This window comes from Nycticebus coucang, chromosome 8 (assembly GCF_027406575.1).
Source record: "Nycticebus coucang isolate mNycCou1 chromosome 8, mNycCou1.pri, whole genome shotgun sequence".
Taxonomy (NCBI): domain Eukaryota; kingdom Metazoa; phylum Chordata; class Mammalia; order Primates; family Lorisidae; genus Nycticebus; species Nycticebus coucang.
This window is the reverse complement of record NC_069787.1, coordinates 90,196,363-90,212,157: the sequence shown is the minus strand read 5'-3', so window position 1 is coordinate 90,212,157 and position 15,795 is coordinate 90,196,363. Positions and strand designations below refer to the sequence as shown.

Here is a 15,795-nt window from a genome sequence, read left to right as displayed (position 1 = left end):
GTGTTACTTCTTATTTCTGAAATAAAATAATATCTGAAGCAAATGCAGCAAACTGTAACTTCTGTTAAATCTAAGTAATTTTCCGTATTGGAATATTCATAATTTAAAATAAGTATTTTTTTAAAAAATACCTAAAGTCACGGATGGACATCATTAGACTCAAAGACTCTTTTCCAGGGGATGGGTGTAGTAAGATCTCTGCCGAGGACAGCTTTCTAGATACAGTAAATGTTGGGAGTTGCCCACGGAACTTACAGTGGTCTTTCTTTAATGCAAACCTGACCACATTAATTCCCTGCTTAAAATCCTTCCATGGTGCTCCACTGTCCCCAGAATAAGCTGATAGCCCTTGAAGATGGTGGGGCCCCCAACCTCAGGAACATCACCCCTTACTGCTCCCATAGGCACTGCGTGGCCTCCCAAAACTGAATTCCCTGGGGCCCCTGAGCATGCTCCAGCTCGGCTCTCAGGCCTGCACGTGCTGCATTGACTCCCCAGTCTCATCATCATTGCCCCAAATTCCTTTCTCTCTCTCTGGCAGGTGACTCTCCATCTGGGGCCCTCCAGAAGATGGACTGAGCTCAGATCTGAGCCTCTTCTTTCTAGCCCCAGCCCCCTAGAATTGAATCTCCATTTAAAAGAAAAACTACACGTCCACATGGCTGGCGGAGAAACTGGTTATAGGACCCATAACAGAGGGCGGTGGCACTGTGCAAACACCTTCTGACTCCAAGCAGGAGAGGTCACTGCTGCCCTGCACCCGGCAGGGTGGACACGTTGAGACCGCCCCATACTGGACTTCCAGCCCCACCAGGCTTCTATCTGCACATGCAGCCTTCACAGTGCTGGGGCAGAGGAACGAATGAGAGGCAAGACGGGCATTCAGAGCCCCTCCATATCACCCCAACCCTAGCTGCCTGTTCTGTAGATGGCGTGGCTCACATGACTTCCCCTCACCTCACTGAGGCTGAAAAGACCGGCTTGAAGCCTCTGGTAAAATGAGAAGCCTGATTCTTTTAACCAAAGGCAGATCCAGAAGTAAGAACTTGGTGGTCTGATGATGAACCCAAGTCCACCCCCAAAATGGGGCTTGCACCTCATAGGACCTCGGTACCAGGTTGGTGGTGGAAAGTTGAATTGCAGAGGACTTGAACGTTTTCGGCTGGGAGTCCAGTTCTCACGGGCTTCGTGTGATGTCTGTCTTTTCTTTCCAGATTCTCTGGGCCCCAGGGCAGCTCTCTACCCTTGGAGACTGAGAAGTGGATGAGTCAGCACATTCCTTCTCTGCCTCGCCTCTCTGGCCTGGAAGCAGAAGCAACCAACACCCATTCCAAACACACGGATTACACCATCCCACCTCCACCCAGCTCTGCCTCTTAGGGTGGCACCTGGCCTGCTCTTCTGCAGAGGCCCTTATGCTCTCTGGGCTTAACCCTCTCACGGAAGCACAGAAACAGATTCACCTGGCCCCGGAAACGCCTCCCACTCCGCAGTCAGGTAAGTGAGGGCTGGTTTGTACTGAGCATGCTGCTGAAAGGATGGGAGGCTGGTGTTGATGATAAGAAACAAAGAGACAATCCACTACTAAGACCTGGAATGAAAGACTGTAACAAAGTTTCAGTGTGTTTGCTTGGCAGGGGGCAGGAATTTCTTCTATGGGAAATCCTGATTTAGAAAGATTGCTGCAACTTAACAGAAAAATCTTGCTCTGAGCCTCCTAGCAGGCAAGGAGAAAAGTAATTTATGCTGCTCTCATTAATTTAATTTTTATTTATTTATTTATTATTTTATTATTATTATTTTTGAGACAGAGTCTCATTTTGTTGCCCTCCATAGAGTGCTGTGGTGTCACAGCTCACGGCAACCTCACACTCTTGGGCTTAAGCGATTTTCTTGCCTCAGCCTCCCGAGTAACTGGGACGACAGGCTCCCGCCAGAACGCCTGGCTATTTTTAGAGACAAGATCTTGCTCTGGCTTAGGCTGGTCTCAAACCATTGAACTCAGGCGATCCACCTGCCTCAGCCTCATAGATCACTTGGATTACAGGCCTGAGCCACGGCGCCTGGACCTACATTAACAAATTTTAAAATGTATACTGTATCTTCTCAGGGACCCAAAATCTTAGCAATTTTTTCCAAACCCAGAGAAAGTGTTCAAAAAAAAATCGTGTAGAAGGGAGAAAGGAAAGTAAACTTACTCCTCGTCTTGACATCTTGACTGCTAAACTCTTAATTGTTCACCACCTGGAGGGAGCATCAAACAAGTGGGTTTCACAAAATGTACGGAGTTATTTTCTCTGTGGTTGTTTCAAAATCAACTGTGGAGCCTGCAAGACTGCAAATTGCTAATCTAACGGAAGTCCTGGAGGGAGGGACCCAGGAATCTGGATTTTCCCTTGTTCCCCAGGGAATTCTCGGAGAACTTCCTTACACTTGGAAATTGCATTCCTAGTTGGACCTTGGAGGAGTAGATCCCTTCCCTTTTCCTCACTGCTGTGACTGAGCAGCAAAAGAGGACCCCTCTCCCAGGCCCGGGCCAGCTCCAGTGGACCTAGATGTTTGTGAGTCGAGCCTGCCCATGTAGTGTTCCCAGCCCACCCTGCCCTGCCACCATAGTACCCTAATTCTCTGAGAATTAGATGCCAAGAAAGGATTAAATACACCATGATTTTATTTCAGGAAATGCACGTGTGACAGAAAGCGGAGAGGGAGCAGAGTAGGCTGCAGTATAAGTCCGGCCCCAGGTAGGGTCACTTGATTCAGCAAATAATAGCCAGGATACCAAGGTAAATATGAATTTCAGAGAAACTACAAATAATTTCTTAGTATAAATATGTTCCATGCAATATTTGGGACATAATTATACTAAGAATTGTTGGTGTTTTATCTGAAATTTGGGTTTTCCTGGGCGTCCTGTATTTTATCCGGCTACCTAACTTTGAGTAAGGGAGAAAGGCAGGTTGAGTGGAATCCTAGACCACTTCACCATCCGGGAAAGGATCAGCTAAGCCGTCGGGAGTCAGCGAGCTAAGGGTAGGGGGCACCCAAGCAGCCCACCATCTCCCAGGAATGGGCTGGCCTAATGCCCTGCGCTCTCAGACTTACTACATGGGCCTGTGGGAAGGGTGGCCTCGCATGCACCAGGGGGTGGAATGAAGAGCTGGGGCAGGGCCCCGGGCCAGTTGTGTTCCCCGTTGATAGAGGCCTAAGAGGTGCCTGCTCCTGCCACACCCCAGTACAAAGCCCAGAGTGCAGAAGGCTCAGCAGAAGCTGCCATTGGACACCTACACTCCAGCCCCAGCTCAACCTCCTTGAAGTCAGGCCAAGAAAAATCACCTCTGCCCCAGTTTTCCCAGCTGTCTCACAGATACCCTGGAAAGATAAACAAGATGACAGGCCACCTACTTCTTGGCCTCAGATCACAGGTTGTGTGTGTACTGTGTCCAGGCCTGGGCCCCTCCTGGGGACTGGATCTTCTGGTCAGAGACATTCTGAGAACCCTGACACAGAGCCACCAACTAAGCTGCTCCTGAATTCCTGAAATTGGAAGACAATGTTTGCTGTTTGAAGCTGTGAGTTTTTGGAGGAATTTGTTATGCAGCAGTAGATGATAAATGCAAGCGCTACCGTTCCATACTCATCTCCCAGTTCCACTTACCCACTCCAGGCCGTTGGGCATATTCCCTCTGGCTGCCCCCAAACAGCTGCAGAAAACTACTGCTTAACCCTCTCATCCTGGATAGAACTCCAACCTGGAGTCAAATCTAGCCGACTAAGGTGCCCTTGGGCAGGGGTCCTTCCCAGAGGCCAGACAGTTCTCTTGTGGGGGGGACAGTAGATCACATTTCCTTCCAAACATCTTCCTTCTTACACCTGACAAAAGCTTTCGAATTTAAAGTCAAGATTTTGTTAACTTTCTTCTCTAGCAAGGCAACAGGTCCTGGTCCCAGCTGCCTGGGCTTGTGGAAAGCTCTTAGAGTAAAGTGAAGAAGTCCAAGTGCACGCAGACTCTTCCAACCCTGTTAGCAGCTCTGTGCATCCCTCCCCAGATTCTGTGTGCTTTGGTCCTCAGGGCCAAACCCTGCCACTCTCAGGTTGGAGATTGCCCCCACCCCTGGACACTGTGGCCACTTGCTCTTATGCACAGCCTGGGAGTTTTACAGACCCTGCCTACCCCCAGCAGGCTGTGGCCAATAACTGACAAAGTCAGCTCCTTTGCTTCAGGTGAGACAAACCCAGAGCTCCCCAGGAATCTGGCTGAGGCTGTCCCTGTGCCTGAACTCTCCCCCTTCCCAGGCTGCTTCTCCCCACCAGCCTGTTTTGCCCACTGCCCTATTGGGTTCTCCTGGGAACACTCCCTTCATAAATTGCTGGCACCCAGACTTCTGACTTGAGGCTGGGGGAACGTATGAGCTAGCACCTCCAGAGCATCATGCCAAGAGTGCCGTCAGTGGACACATGATACTTGGTAGTGCTGTGCCCTCTGTCTTTAGAGCCAGCTATCTACGGTATTTTTGTGCCAAGTCACAGCTGGAGAAATGTGGTATTCATTGGGAAGATAACAGCCCAGCCCAAGCCCCCCAGCAAAGTGGTATAGCAGAGAGTCTGTCTTAGATCTGTTACTTTAAAGCCACATTCTGGGTGGCATAGTGAACCTCACTGCTCTCGAGATCCAGGCTAGCCGGGAGCTGTTTCTACTTGTTTGTTTTTTTAAACATAGATGCACTTAGCTGGTTACCACAACAATCACACACACACTCCAAAGAAGAGGCAGCCCTCCAGGCCGGAGCGCCTAGGCAGAGGGCCGGGGATGGTGCTAGCTCCCTGCTCCCTGGCAGTAGAGCCTGACGTTGGGATGTAGCTGCTGGTGGAGGTGGAGACCTCAACACTGTGCCCCAGATCCCCTGGCAGGACCAAGTGGCACAGCTCTGAATGAAGTTACAAATTCCAGCCCGCACAGTCCCTGCAAAGAGGGGCAGCACCTCAGTTCTCATTTCTGTGACCCACCACATTTCGTGCTCCAGCGACCCAGAACATGCAGAGCGGCTTCACCCCTCCGGCCTTTGCTCAGCTGTTCCCCTTGCCTGCAACGTGCTCTCCGTGCTTTACTCTATAAACATTTCCTGAACGTGTTTATGCGAATGGCCATGTGGTGCAGGGCTTGGGTCAGGCTCTGAAATCCTGTGGCCAGGCTGTTTCAGTCTCTGCCCTATGTGTGAACATGGCAAGTTATTCAGCTTCTCAGTGGGGCTCTTGTCTGTACAACAGAGCCACAGGCACCTGTTACAAAGATTAAATAACAGTCCCCAGGTTACAAATGAGAATAGGTTCTGTAGGCTTGTTTGGAAGTTGAATTTGTATGTAAGCTTGAACAGGTACATTTACCTATTATCTGTGATAGCCTCTGTTCATCAGTGTGACTCGGATGTTTTAACATCCTCCATTCGTAGTGAGAGTTCTACGTAAGTTGGATGTTTGTAACTCATGGACTGCTTATGCGTGTCAAGCACATAAGCAGTGTGTCTGTTTACATGTCTATCTGTCTGTCTGCCTATTAGCTCTCATGAAATTGTTCAGACCAGGCACTGCTCCAGGGTCTGGAGAGACTGGAGTAGATGTGATGTAGACAGGGTACTCAAGATGTGGAGGAGGATCTTACTTTTGTTTTGTTTTGTTTTTTTAAGACAGAGTCTCTGTCACCCTGGGTAGAGTGCTATAATGTCACAGCTCACAGCAACCTCAAACTCTTGGGCTTAAACAATCCTCCTGCCTCAGCCTCCCAAGTAGTTGGGACTACAGGTGCCCACCACAATGCCCAGGTAATTTTTCCTATTTTTAGTAGAGATGGGGTCTCACTTTGCTCAGGCTGGTCTCAAACTCCTGAGCTCAAGCAACCCACCCACCTCAGCCTACCATAGTGCTAGAATTACAGGTATGAGCCACCACGCTGGGCCCAATTTTGTTTTATTTTTAACTGATGAGGGTTATCTTGCTTGTACCACATCCACAGTGGTAGAATGTGGTTTTCAAGACAACATTCTTGTAGTAGTGTCAAGAGCTAAGAACGCCAATTGCCTCTAACTGAGAACTTCACAGGGAATGTTGGGTTCAAATTCCAGCTCTTCCCTCTCCAGCTGAATGACTTTGGGCGAGATCTTCCCAAAGCTATTGGAAAGACCAAAAGGTAACTTGGGTAGGACAAAGTAAGCACCACACAAACGGGACATGTTAGTGACAAGTAAGTGCCATACAAAAAGGAGGTATCAGGGACAGGGGCTTCATGAGGTGAAAAAGGTGCAAAGGACAGCTTTCTAAAGGGGCAGTGTCCCGCACAGGCAGGCCCGAGGCATTTGGGGTAAGGGCCTTTGGAGGACCCAACTTTGACAGTCTCCGTGAAGCTGACTCTGGGCTTGGCCAACACTCTATCGGTCTTAAAGGCAAGGAACCCAACAGAGGAACAGAGTTATCACTCTAAAGTAGGCTGTGTCTGGAACTACACCCAGGCACTTAGCTATTTTATAGCAGCTCATTTACAATGACAACAGCTCTGCAAAGCAGGGCTCATTATACCCATTTCATAGATGAGGAAACTGGCACTCAGAGGCATGGTAACCTGCTAGAGGATACATACAGTCCATTAATCTGGCAGTGCTAGGATTCCAACCCAGTTTGTTCCAAGCCTGGGCCCTCCCCTGAGAGTGCACTCCTGCCCCCTGCAGAGCTTCCTGATAGCTTTTGGGCAACATTCTTTTTTTTCCAGCACAGTCTAGAGCAGCAGGAAGAATTGTCACAAAGGTCAGGTTTGTCATGTGCCAGGCTTTCCTTCTGAGCTCCCACTCTCCCTCCATGGTGCAATGTTTACTGTGTGTTAAGCATCAGTGCAGAGCTGCTCATCCCAGCTCCGGGGCATAAAGTTTTCACTTACAGGAGGAATCATGGAAAATTTTCAGAACACTCCCACATCTAGCACAGCACCCAGCAGAGAGCAGATGCTTCATCAATGCTTGTTGAGTGAGAAAGTGAAAAATAACAACTGTCACTTATTATGTAGTACAAAGCATCCTCCCCTGTCTGGGTGTGGTGGTTCACACCAGTAATCCTAACACTCTGGAAGGCCAAGGCGGGCAGTTTGCTGGAGTTCAAGACCAGCCTGAGCAAGAGAGAGACCCTGTCTCTACTAAAAATAGAAAAACTAGCCCGGCATTGTGGTGCATGCCTGCAGTCCCAGGTATTTGGGAGGCTGAGGCAAGAAGATCATTTGAGTACAAGACTTTGAGGTTGCTGTGAGCTATAACGATGCCACAGCATTCTACCCAGGGCAACAGAGTGAGACTCTGTCTCAAACAAACAAAAAATCTTCCTCTGTGAATCATCTTATTTGACCTCAACAACAAACTCTGAGGTGATATGGATCCCTGTGGCTGTCCCTGGAAAGGATTGGTGGTCATTTCTCTGATCCCCAAATGTGCAATGTTAATGGATGCATTTGGGAGCAAAATCCCCTTGTTGGTTTCTTGGCCTGCAGGGAGGGAGCTACCATAACAGAAGGGCCAAATGGAAGTCCCTGAAGCTACCCCTCCCCTGCCATTGTCACATCCTTGGGCACAGACCAGGCTACCCTAAAACATGCTAAAAAATGCAAGGGTGGGGCGGCGCCTGTGGCTCAGTCGGTGGGGCGACGGCCCCATATGCCGAGGGTGGCGGGTTCAAACCCGGCCCTGGCCAAACTGCAACCAAAAAATAGCCGGGCGTTGTGGCGGGCGCCTGTGGTCCCAGCTGCTCTGGAGGCTGAGGCAGGAGAATTGCCTAAGCCCAGGAGTTGGAGGTTGCTGTGAGCTGTGTGAGGCCACGGCACTCTACCGAGGGCCTAAAGTGAGACTCTGTCTCTACAAAAAAAAAAAAAATGCAAGGGTGGTGGTCACTTCCAAAAGCCCGAAGGATGACAGTGAACTACTGCACACTTAACCAAGTAGTAACCTCAGTTGCTGATGCCAGATGTGGTACCTTTGCTAGAGCAGATCAGCGAGGCCTCATGTATATGCTGTGCACTCAGTCTGGCAAAGGCATTTTCCTTTTTTTCCATCCTTATAAAAAATGGGGATCAGAAACTTTCCCTCCAGATAGGCAGCAGCATGCATTGTTGACACTGCCCGAGGGCTATGTTAATTCTCTGGCTCTCTGTCATAACGTGGGGATCCATCTCACCTGGATAGCCCTTGGAACATCTTTAGTCCTCTACATTGAGACTATGTCACTGGGACACGGGATCAAGGAGTGACAAACATGTTAGGGACGTCAATAAGACATGTGCATTCCAGAGGGTAGGAAGTAAACATTACGAGGACTCAGGCAGCCCCCAGACCGGGCAAGTGTTTCAGAGCCCACTGGTCTGGGGCATGCAGAGTGCCCTCTCAGAAGTAACAGACATGTTACTGCTTCTTGTATCTCCCACTGAGAAGGAATTGCAATGCCTTGTAGGACTCTTCAGGCCCAGAGACAGCATGTTCCATCTCGGGGACCCTGCTTGGGACTATGGACTGAGAAGCAAGTTGAGTGGGGCCCTGGGTGGGAAAGGGCACCAGGCTGCTGTGCAAGGGCCCAGCCACTTGGGCTTTACACACCCACAGACTGTATGATATTAGAGGTCTCTGGGTGGGATAAGAGAACAATGTAGATGTCCAGCATTCTAGAGGAAGCCCACACCATCTCCAGGGCAGAATTATGTACGTTTTGAAAAACAGATCCTGGCAAGTTCCTGGGTGGAGACTGCCTGGCTGTGGGACTTAAAGTAACCATGCTGCTTGAGGAGGTAAGACTGTGCCATCCCTAAATATGCCACTCTGGCATGTTAACTATTTTGATTATAAAGACACTTGAAAAACAGCAAATGCAAAAAGATCACTCCAACCTTCATGTTGTTTCTTTTCTTTTCCTTTTTTTAAAGAAACAGGGTCTTGCTCTGTCATCCAGGCTAGATTACCAGTATAATCGTAGCTCACTGCAGCCTCAAATTCCTGGGCTCAGGTGATCCTCCGGCCTCGGCCTCCTGAGTAGCTGAGACTCAGGAGGTCTGGGGGCTGCCTGAGTCCTCATAGTGGTTACTTCCTGCCCCTCTGGACTGCACATATCTCATTGATGTCCCTGACATGCTTGTCACTTCTTGATCCTCTGTTCCAGTGACATAGTCCTGAGTCACCATGCCCAGCTCACACTGGTTCTTAAAAGCAAGAGATATCGCTTCTTAGTCTTTTGGCTAAGATCAAGTGTAAAAAACTGGAGGTAAGTTTTCACATGAGGAATGCTCTCCCTACACTAGAAGGGAAGTAACATCCTTATCATCAAGGATGAGAAGGTAGGACCAAGAAAATTCTGTACAGACCTGGTTAAAATAATTCTTATCTTCTTTTAGTCTTCCCACATAATTTAGTTACTTTTTCACAACTTAGTACGTTCAGTTCAGTATGTAAGTGTTCAATTCTAACTGAGTCTTTGTTTCTTTTTGAAGGCTTCCGTGCCACATACAACTTGTATTAAACAAATATGCATGTTTTTCTCCTACTGACCCATCTTATATCAATTGAATTCTCAGGTCCAGGCAAAATGCCCTAAGAGGGCAGAGGTAAACTTTTGCCTCCCTTACACGTGAGCTGCCATCACTAGCTGGGCTCTGTCACACCCAGCAATTCGTCCTGAGACGGAAGAGGCATCTCCAAGACTAGGTCCAAGCAGGGCCAGAAGGCACAAGTCACCTGTACAAGCAGATGGCCCAGACCTCATGTCATTTGCCCACTCTAGCCACATACACAGCCACAAGGGTGGGGGAAAGGCTGCATTTGGCTCAGCCCAGCTTATGGGTGAGGGCCAAAAGTTGACCACAGCTTCATTCAGGGCAGCAGAGCAATAACCCCCCCTAAGGAAAGAGAAGTGGCCCTGACTTAGGATCCGCACAGGCTTACAGACAGTAGGGAGTGACTGGGCTGGTTCCTCAAGGGACTGGAAGAGAAAAATTGGAAGATGGAGACCAAGGAGTTCTGGGGAAGAGGCGCGTGGATGGGTCTACGGGCCTGGGCATAGGGTTATGTCACATGGCAAAGTCCACCACAGAGCACCCACCACAAGAGAGGCACTACACAGCCTGCGGTCAGTGTGACCTTCCCAGCCTCTGTCACTGGCCACACAGGCAGGGCAGTCACAGTGGCAGGTGGCAGCTTGTGCACAGGCTCCTGCTCTCCAAGGCTGACCCAGCGCCAGTGTGCTACCTGACAGCCACAGAGGCCCACACTGGGGGGTTGAAACTTCAACGTCCCTCAAGCACCGGGCCAGACGCTCAGTGCTAGGTGACTCTCCTGAGAGGCAGCAGCCATTCTCCTCAAGTGGAACTGACCCACACATGGGCTTGGATTTGCCTTTCCTGCCTGCAGACCTCAGGCAGTGCTTGCAGGATATGTGGTCTCTGGTACAGGATGTCACCCAGCACTGTGACAGACCAAGGGACCCACTTTACAGCAAAGGCAAGGGACCACAGGGCCCCAATGATACCACACTCTCAGCCCCAGAGGCTGCGGCCTGCAGGGAGCAATGGCCACTGCAGTGCCACTGAAGCATCTGCTGGGGATGGTTCCAGGGCGGGGGCGCCCTTCTAGAGACATTGTCTCCCTGGCACCCCGAGGGGAAGGCAGCACGGACACTCAGGGGTGAGAGCCTGAGTGGCCCAACTTAACCATGACTTCCAGGAACCCACCTGGACTATTTCAGTGTCCCACCCGCAGCCCTGTGGCTTAGAGATCCTGGTGTCCAGAGAAGGAGGCACTTCCACCAGTGACACTGAGAGTCCATCAGACTCTGAGCTCTGGCTACTGGGGCTCCTGCTGCTGAGGGACCCACAGGAAAGCTGAGATGTCACCATCCCGCCTAATTGACCCTGGTCATTGGGGAAAGTAGAGTGTTCTACACAGTGGCTGGCAAGAATACATTTGGTGCCCAGGTGGTCCCCAGGGTACATCTTGGTTCTTCTGCACCCAGTTTTGACAAGAAGGGGGTGGTAAGCTGGGGCTCAGGCCTCTCCAGGGTGAGGGTCTCAGTCATCCCACCGGCTAAATCACCTGGACTGGCAGAGGTGCAAGGGCAGGTGAGGGAACACTGGGGCAGGAAGGACACTGAGCATTGTTACACCCTCAAGATGAGCTGCAGGGAGGAGGGAGCTGAACTTTACCCTCTACCTTCTGTAACATTCATAAGGAACAGAAGCCCCAAAGAATCTGAAGAATCTGCTTCCAGAACTTATCACACGAAGCTAGCAAATCAGAGTGGTACAGGCCCAACTATCCTTGACTTCCAGGACTAGAGCCCATGGCTCCCCCTGAGATCTGGCCTCAGCTGCAGAGCCATCTCACCCAAGGTCACACTCTCCTCATAAGGACAGCTTGCATTCCAAGACTGGTCATTGTAGGGTGAAGAGGCCCAACACCCTCACCCCCAGGCAGGTCAACAGAACTAGGAAGAGCCCACAGCTCTCCCTCGGAAGAACTGCAGGCTTTGTCACCCTGAACTCCATTCAGGTCCTGGCCCTGGCCAGGTTTGTTCTCTACACTCCCTAGAGGTGCTGATCCCAAGCTACCCCCAGCAAACCTCTCTCTCAAAGCTCTGCTGAATCTGCTCTCCAGGAACAAACCTGAGACGAGGGAGGCTCAGCTGACCAGCCTTCATTTCAGCTTTCAGCTTTGGAATATGATTCTCTCCATGCTCAGGGCAGCAAGAAATGAGATTTTACTTTCCTACAAGTCAACCCATTCTGCTGAGGTGGTAGACCCTTGCCTTGGAGTGGAGTCCACATTTGGGGGCTCGCTCAAACTGGACTACGGCCCCTCAAGAAGCCCCCAGAAGTTCCATCCTCAGCACACAGGCCCTCTCAGTTCCAAGTTCTGGGCTCCCAAGGAAACCCTGCACTCCACAGGCCTTTCCTCCCAAACCCTCTTGCTCAGTCAAAAGTCGTGAATGGGAGGGTGGGGCAAATGTGGTTCAGGGAATTTGTTTGTACCCTGAAGTTTTAAATTAGTTATCAACATTTAAAAATTACATTTAATAAACTCCACAGTCTTCTGCTTCTCTGGAAAGATCAATCTATCCTTCGTTCCCCATGGAATCAACTTGCTGTTTCAAGCAGGAGCTGCCTCCTGGGGCCAGACTCCAGCCCCAGCCCGCCAGTTCAGTTACCTCCTCTGCCTGGTGCCAGGGGCTTTTGTTTTGCTGCCCTGAGCTCCCTAAGCACTGGGGTTGGGGCTTTGGGAATACAAGTTTGCTAATCTCTTCACTAAGGCAATGGAGGGGAAGGGAATGGAGGTGATGAGAGGGAAATGCCAAGAAAGAAAGCTCCAGCTGGGTGTAAAGACTGAAGAGCAGTGAGAAGTGGAGAGGGACCTTGGGCATGGAAAACCACACGGGTGAAGGCCTGGAGGGAGGACTGGGCCATCCCCCACGGGAGGCGAGGGGGGCCTGTTTGATCATACCAGGGGACTGGCCCTCTGCAGCACTGGGGGAAAGGCTGGGTGGGGAGACTGGGGCAAAAGATAGACAGCAACCTCAACCTACCCAAATTCCAAACTTGAGGCAGCTGGAGGCAGAAAATGAATTACTTCTCTAAGTATTTTGTGTTTCTAAATGACATTGGGAAGCAAGTGTGTTCACACCAAACTGTCCTCTGCACCCAGATCTGCACCAATCCAGATGGCAACCCAGCTCACCCAGCAATTTTGCCAGGTATCTTGTCCAAGGCTCTGCATCAGACATGAGGAGAGGGGTACAATGAAGGCCACAGTGGGGTTGAAAACATGCCTACAAGTTCTTTGACATCTCTCTCATCAAATGGGAGAGTCTAACTCCCCTCCTGCCCGCCCTTTGCATATGGGTCACCTATACTGAGGATGACGCTGTGTCACTTCTGAGGCCAGGTCATAAAAGGCAACAGTTTCCTTCTGTCTAGCATGTCCTCGGTCTCTGTCCCTCCTTCCCTCCCTTCCTCTCCGTTTCTCCACTCATCCTTAGAGCCCATGATGAAAGCCGAGGCCCTAGAGCAGTGGTTCTCAACCTTCCTATGCCAGGGCCCTTTAATACAGTGCCTATAGGTCCCGACCCACAGGTTGAGAGCCACTGCCCTAGAGGGAGGAACACTTGTGGGTGTTCCCTGCCAACAGTCTCAGCTAAAGTCCTGGCTGACAACAGCATCAGCCATTGGCTGTGTTAGGGAGCTGCTTTAGAAGATTCCTGCCCAAGCCTTCTGGCTGCCCCAGCTGACGCCACAGAGGTGAGCAAAATAAAGGTGGTGGTTACTTGAAGCTCTGAAGTTTTGGAATGTTTGTCACACAGCAGCAGGTAACTGGAGCACCCTACACAGACCCAGTCCTCAGAGGACAGACTCTAACCCACCTCTTGACAGCCTGTAGCCAAGCACAGTATCTGGAACATCCTAAATCTCCTTACCTGTCTGGTGTTTATTCTGTTGTTTTCAGTCAGAACAAAATCAGTTCCGAATGGTGGTGCTGAGCTGCAGACACACAGTTGAATGGATGTGCCATCTGGGCAGGGGAAACAAGGAAGACCTCTCGGTGAATGCATTTCGGCCACAGCTGGAGGGTGAGGAAGAGAATTGCAAGAGCAAAGGGCAGCACACATCGCAGCCACTGGGAGCTGGACGCCTGGACGCAGGGCCCTCTGGTCAATCTCAGCATCCTCAGTTAAGGATTGACAGTTCAGACCCCAGGACTCAGGCCTCCCACGTGCTACTCTGGGGTGCACCCAGAGGCTGCCATCAGTGCACCTTTCCCTGACCCATTCTGCTGGGAGGGATGTGGCTTTGCTATCATCCACCAGAACTGTGGAGTGATTTCCACTAACCTGAGTGTTTTGCATTCCTTATCCCTCCATTCCCCACCTTGACCCCTGTAAGGCCCAGCAATTTCTTTTCACTCACTCACTGCTTAATTAGCACTGGAATAAATTAGTCAGACCCCTGTCCCCACAGCCATCAGCAGGGCCTATTCTCTACCAGCCTTCACTATTGGATTGTGGTTTAGGGACAGGTGGTTTAGAAACAACTCTCCATGAACAATTACTTATTATGTTTTAAAATTATAAATACAAGATAAGTACATTATATAAAATATTAGACCAGACAACAAAGAAAAACAGTTCCACCACCCTGCCCTGCCCGTGATACCCATTTGAATACCTCATCTTTGGTTATTTATTTTCCAAAACCTATGCAATTTAAAAAACCGGTTCAAGTCATACTTGACATTTATTTGTGAGTGCTGAATTTTCCATTTAATGTTACTGTGCATGCTTTTTTCAGTTTTCTTTCTTAATGAATACATGGTAACATTGCGTAGCTGAAGCGCATTTTATTTAACCCTTATTTCACTGTTTGGCATTTCCTGCAGTAAACATCTTCCTGCCTAGAGCTTTTCGTGCAAACAGAATTATTTCTTTAGGACAGATTCCTAAGAGAAACGACTAGGTCGGAGTTGTGGGTGTGGCTCCAAGTAGGCACTGGAGTACAAATCAATCACAGTGACCTTTTTTTAAAATTTGAATTGCGATGGGTTGAAGGTGATGCTGTTGTTTACCTGAAGGCTTAGATGACCACTGCAGACAATTTGAAAATGCTGAAAGAAGTGAACAAAAGCCACTCACCTGGAGATAAACATTATCAGGAACACGCTGGGGTGTTCCTTTCCAGTCTGTTTTTCTTCCTGTGAGGGTTAGGGTTTTTCTTTGTCTCCGCGCATGTGTGAGTTCACATAATTACGATGATCCTCTAAATACATTAGAGATCATAATTTTCCTTGAACATAACAGCTACGCATTTTCCACATTATTGCAAACTCTTCAGAAATACTGAGTTTAAGAAATGTATCATTTCCCCTCGAGCAGACGTATCCTCATTTACTCGGCCATTATCCTATTTGGGGACACTTAGTGCTGATTCCACATATTTGCTTTTAAAAACATTTGCCACAAATCAATGTGCAAGTTATGGCTTAAAAAGCAATTTGTAAGTTGGGTAAATAGAAAAATGATGAAAACTCATAACAGAAGAGCCGTGTAATTGGCCTTGATTGTGGAAAAGACTAATTTATAAACTCTTTCCTAGATTCATGAATGGAATTTAAACAACCAAGCGTGTTTTTGTTTTGTTTCATTTTCTGACGATCAGAGCAAACCCAGTGAAGATTACTGGCTGGAAGGCCTGACCCTGGATTCTCAGATGGCTTTGCCTCTCTCCAGATGGGCCCTTGGGCAAGTCACGTGGCCTCCAAGAGACTTAGTAAAATGAGCTGTCAGACTGGCTGGTGCTGGCCCTGGCGCTGTTGGGCTCCCAAGCTGTTTCTTTTCACAGCCCACACGGCAGTTAGCAGCCTTCATGAAGCATTCCTCAGTCACACAGTGGAGTTGCCATCTGCTTCCTGTCCGACCCTGACTCATGCAGCAGCCTGGGGTGCAAGGTCCCCAGTCTGCAGGCCTGGGCCGGCTAGCGGTGTGCAATAGCGCAGAAACGTGCTGTGATGCCCAAGTCATTAAAACGAGTGATGTTGCTGCCTGTGTTCAGACATGGAAAGAAGCAAGAAGCTTATTATGCTGGAAAGCAAAACAACAAAAAACAAACCTAGGGGCAAAACAAAATGACAGTATGCTACTTTTTGTTGTTTTGGTTAAGAAGACACAGGCTGGGTTTGAACCCACCACCTCTGGTGCACAAGGCCGGAGCTCTAACCACTGAGCTACTGGTGCCTGGCAGTA

General features: G+C 49.5%; 1 long non-coding RNA gene across 2 annotated transcripts; it reads left to right on the top strand.

The window, feature by feature from the left end:
• Nucleotides 1-425: 425 nt before the first annotated feature.
• On the top strand, nucleotides 426-15,142 carry LOC128592464 (uncharacterized). 2 transcript variants are annotated; one of them, XR_008381879.1, is made up of 3 exons: nucleotides 426-1,117; nucleotides 1,215-1,497; nucleotides 13,506-15,142. It is a non-coding gene; the product is annotated as an uncharacterized LOC128592464 (long non-coding RNA). The 2 variants fall into 2 exon arrangements; XR_008381878.1 differs by lacking the exon at nucleotides 13,506-15,142 and adding an exon at nucleotides 9,590-12,095.
• The last annotated feature ends 653 nt before the right edge of the window (nucleotides 15,143-15,795 follow it).